Below are 4,922 nucleotides of genomic sequence, written 5' to 3' on the forward strand. Positions count from 1 at the left end.
GCCCCAGCTAGACAGGCAGAACAGGTAGACGTGGGCCCTGAGATCCAGTTTGGGTTTCCAAGGGGAGAGGAGGGATCCAAGGTGGCTGGGGGCCACGAAGCAAGCCTGGAGAGGTGCACTGGCCCTGCGTTCCCTCGCCGCTGTCCCTTGCTATCAAAGATCCCACACACCCACTCGGGAGGCTGAGGCAGGAGGATCGTTGCGAGTTCGAGGCCAGCCTGGGCTACAAAGTGAGCTCAAGGCTAGCTTGAACTGCATAGCGAGACCCTGTCTGAAAAAAAAAAAAAAAAAAAAAAAAGTACACGTTGCGAGGGGGATTTGGGTGATGAGTCCGCTCCATCGTCCCGGAGCTAGCTGTGAATAAATCCTTTTCACCAAAGCACACGGCCTCCTTCAACTTGGTCAGTGGCAAGCAGTGGGCCTGAGCGTGTGGCCCGAGTGGCCGGTGACACCACTTGCCCTCGGCCAGGGCTCCGGGTCCTTAGTTCACTGCCTGCGCTATGGGGTCCCTTGCATGCGGCGTGTTGTCAAGAAGCCCTTCTCCACCAGCCTGCCACCGCTGATAAACGCTCCTCCTGCGCTGCTCTTTGGTGAGCGCATTAGGCGCAAAGCCTGGGTCACCAGGAAGAGACCTGTGCTAGGAAGAGGCCGGAGGAAGACTGGGGCCACCGCTCGGCCCAGGGGCAGGGGTCCCCGGGGCAGGGGTCCCCGAGCCCCTTGCGGCGCCCCATCCCCCGGGAGGGCCCCCTGAGGCAGGGGCCGGGGCGTGGCTACTACCCGCTGGGAAAGTAGGCGTGGCCTGTTAATTACACAACCTGACGCGTGCGCAGAACAGTTCCCAAGCCCTGCGCGGTGGCTTGCCTTCCCCGGAGAGCTGGGGCAGGTCTCTGTCAGGATGCGCCTGGGCCTGGAGGACTATACAGAAGAGGACAGTCGCCTTGGAGCTCTTGCTACTACTAGGTCCCTTCAAGGTAGCCCGCTCTGGTCCTGTAGAGTGTACTTATTTTTTGTCTGCTTTTACTTGGCCCAAACTCGCTCTGCAGAGCTTGTTTCTTTTTCCCACATTTAATAAATGCAAAACCTTGCTATCGTTTGTGCTCATCGGACAGAAAGAACGTAGAAACCACCTCCAGAAGGAGGCTCCAGGGCCCACCGCCCTATAGGGGCTGGGGGAGGGGGTCGCCTCTGCCTTGTGGCCGGGCACAGCTGGACAGCTGCAGCGGGGTGACTTTCTGGCAACCTCCAACCCCCTCAGTCTGCTTGTTGGTTTTGGGGCTGGGGATGGACCCACGGCCTCAAAATGCTAAGCACAGGCTGAGCACACGCTTCCTCGGAGCCACCCCGCAGCGCCCTTGGTCTGTAGATGAAATGCGCATTCCTAGTTTTCCACCGGAAGACGTCTCACGTTCCTAGCTAGCGGGAGCGGCCCTTGGTTTGTCTCCTCGGAGCTTTGGGCAGGGGAACGACACGCGAGAGAGTGTGGACACGGTTTGTTCTTTTGTCAGGGGAAAAAACCACCACGACCTCGGGATCGTTAGTCAGCAGAACACTGAGTCACTATGGAAAAGACAGCGTCTGCAATGACTCTGTAATTACAAAGAACAAAGGAAAGAGAAGCCGGGGCCTGGGGTGGAAGGAAGGGGAGCTGGCGGCGTCCTCATGGCCAGCCCCCTGGCGGTGTCCGAGGGCTGCAGCCGGAGGGGGCGGTGCTGAGTCACCATTCTGTGCCCAGCGCTATGCTGAGGGCCGGCTGGCTGTGGTTTCCTTGCAGCTGGAAAGCGCTGTCAGCCTGGCCTTCTGTTTGGGGTACATTACCTGGAACCCTCTCTCTCCTTTTCCTTCCTATTCTTTTTCTGTTTTTTGACACTATATGTTCAAGCTGGCCTTGAACTCACTTTGTAGCCCAGGCTGGCCTTGAAGTTGAGATCCTCCTGCCTCAGCCTCCCAAGTGCTGGGATGGTAGCCATCTGCTACTATGCCCAGCTTTTTTGTTTTTGTGTTTTGAGACAGGGTCTCGCTGTGTAGCCCAGGCGGGCCTGGAACTCTGGGAAACCTCCTTGCCTCAGCCTGCCAAGTGCTGATGAGACAGGAAATTAGGGCATGGCAAAGTTGGCTGGGGAAGCAGACTTGACCTGTTAATTACAACCTAGAGGGACCTCATTGTCACACTGGTTGACCTGGCCCCCTGGGGAGATTGGGTTATTATTCCTTTAATACTGATTTCTTCGGAAGGTCTGATAAAGGGAGGATCAGATAGATGGCTTTGCTACAGTTGGTGGCTGGAACTTTTCCTTTCGTTCTCTCTCTCTCTCTCTCTCTCTCTCTCCCCCCACAGTCTTCCTGTGTAGTCCAGTCTGGTCTTGAACTCACTATGTAGCCCAGGCTGGCCTTGAACTCATGGCAGTCTTCCTACCTCAGCCTCCTGAGTGCTGGGATTACAGGCGTGCACCATCACACCTGATTCAGTGCCTGCAAGGACTTACTGCTAACAGGTAGATATCGGAGGTGTTATCCGGGACAGCAGGGAAAAGGGAGTAGCAAGGACAGTCCTTTGGATGGCACGGGATGACTAGGCTGTGTGGGGTTTCCCACCTTCAGGCACTTGGCACAGCGCCTGGTCACCTGCTCCACAGCAGGGGAAGCTGGAGCCGCAGCCAGAGCTTTCCACCCGGCAGCCCTGCAGGCAGGAGTTTAGCACTTGGCCCTGCTCCAGCTCCCATGTTGGTCAGGCCCCCCAAAACAAAGCAGGGAGCCAACTGAAGATAATAATTCCAGGAAGAAATGTCCTCATATGCTCATTTTCGACATCAATCAGTTTGGGGCCTGTAGATTTCATAATTACACATTTCTCCTCATTTGTGGTTTTAGTAGTGATTTTTCCCTCTGTTGGCCCTTAAATAAGCCATTTTAGCCATGAGGTGCTGTGATACACTTAGGATAGCTCACACTAGTGACGCTTCTAATACACAGAAAGGATTAGGGGCCAGGCATGGTGGCACATGCCTGTAATCCTGGCACTCTGGAGGCTGAGGCAGGAGGATTGCTGCCAAGGTCAAGGCCAGCCCAGACTACATAGTGAATTGAAGACCAGCCTGGACTACACATAGAGATCCTATCTCAAAAAAAAAAAAAAAAAAATTTTTAAGCACATGTACCTACCCCCTAAAATGACTATAAACGTTATGTATTGGAAACATACACTAATAAAAAATTTTAAATGATAAAAAGTATAAACGAAGTAGGCAATAAAACTTTAAAATTACCGGGTATGGTGGTAACAGCACTGGGGAGGCTGAGGCAGGAGAATCACTGTGAATTCGAGGCCAGCCTGGGCTACACAGTGAGACCCTGTCTCAAAAAAAACAAAAAAACAAAACCCAAACAAAACTTCCCAAATCAACTTCTCACTTACTGGGAGGCGGGAAGGTTATGAGTACAGTGTTTAAAAAAAATGAAATAGGTTAGTAAAAGGGAGGAATATTCATGTGTTTCCTGGGAAAATACTCAGATTTCCCAGGAATTCAGATATCCCTTCTTGGGGGTATAGCTCAGCGGTAGAGCATTTGACTGTAGATATCCCTTCTTTTCACCTTATTCTTTTTTCCTCCCTCCCTACCTTCCTCCCTTTTTCTTTTTTTCTCTCTTTCTCTTTCTCTCTCTCTCTCTCTCTCTCTCTCTCTCTCTCTCTCTCTCTCTTCTTTTTGGAGATAGGCTCTTGCTCAGTTGCCCAGGCTGGCCTTAACCTGTGACCCATCTGCCCAAGGGCTATGTTACAGGCAGGCACCACCACGCTTGCACTTGTACTCCTTTTATGGGCCTTTCCACTCCTTGTCTTGGTGGTGATTGTCAGCGTCAGTGCCAGGCGTGTGTCACTTAGCATGCAGACAGACTCTAATGCAATTAAGGGCAGCCGCCTTGGGTATAGCCACTTGCAGCCAGCCCACCCCAGGGCACGTCTGGCCCCCAGGCTTCCTGTCCTAAGGAGAAACATGTGAGGGTGGGTCACACAAGTTTGGGGCAGGGGAACACGATGTCCCTTGTAGTTCAGACTAGCCTTGAGCTCCCTACCTGGCCCAGGCCGCAAGCCTGCTGGGTGCTGGAATGACGGGTGTGAGGCACCACGCCCAGCTCCTCGAGTAGTTTTTTAAAGTCTTCAGTATTTGTTTGGTGTTGTGCTAGTACTCATTTTAGTTCTCTCAGCCCAAGCTTATGTTCTGTGTACATACAGAAGTTAGCAAGTGTCTTAGTTACTTCTCTTGTTGACAGGACACTCGTCACCCAAACTTAAAAGAGGAAAGGTCTACTTAGCTCACAGTTTGTAGAGGTTTCAGCCCATAATCAGCTGGCTCCAAGGCAAGGTGGCACCGCAGGCAGGCATCACAGAGGAGAAACACTTCATGGCAGGCAGAAGGCAGCAGAGCAAACAAAGGGCCTGAACAGCATCTTTCTGCCCCTTTATTTATTTATTTATTTATTTATTTATTTTCACATTCATAGAATTTTCTTTTTTCTTTTTTCTTTTAATTTTAAAGAGTAAAAGAAGGACAACATAGCAATAGGGGGATTCACTGAATTACAGACAAACTGGTAGGACATTATCAGTGGTTGTTATTTTACCTATTGGTATCTTCAAGATAGTTTCTCAGGAAAACAAATAGCAAGTAATAGTGAGTTACAGACAAAAATGGCAGGAAATTATCAGTGGTTATTATACTATAGCTTGGATTCTCCAAAGTGGTCTCTAGGGAAAACAGATAGAGATATACATGAGTGATCAATCAAATAATCATTGACTATTCACAGTGGTTGTTGCTGCAAACACACAGTAACAAACATACATCCATTTACGAAATAGCATAGGAACAATACAAACATTACATAGTTATGGACAGATTGGTAGGAAATCATCAGTGGCTGCTGCA

General features: G+C 50.9%; 1 protein-coding gene across 1 annotated transcript in view; it reads left to right on the forward strand.

The window, feature by feature from the left end:
* Window positions 1-851: 851 nt before the first annotated feature.
* LOC102013928 (chromosome unknown open reading frame, human C20orf196) overlaps window positions 852-4,922 on the forward strand; it is a 102,864-nt gene continuing 98,793 nt past the window's right edge. Inside the window, exon 1 of the mRNA XM_005380842.2 lies at window positions 852-971. The gene's annotated coding sequence lies outside the window, so the exon portion shown is untranslated. The remainder of the gene's footprint in view (window positions 972-4,922) is intronic.

The sequence above is a fragment of the Chinchilla lanigera genome, unplaced genomic scaffold, assembly GCF_000276665.1.
Source record: "Chinchilla lanigera isolate Chin_1 unplaced genomic scaffold, ChiLan1.0 scaffold00014, whole genome shotgun sequence".
In the NCBI taxonomy this organism is placed as follows: Eukaryota; Metazoa; Chordata; class Mammalia; order Rodentia; family Chinchillidae; genus Chinchilla; species Chinchilla lanigera.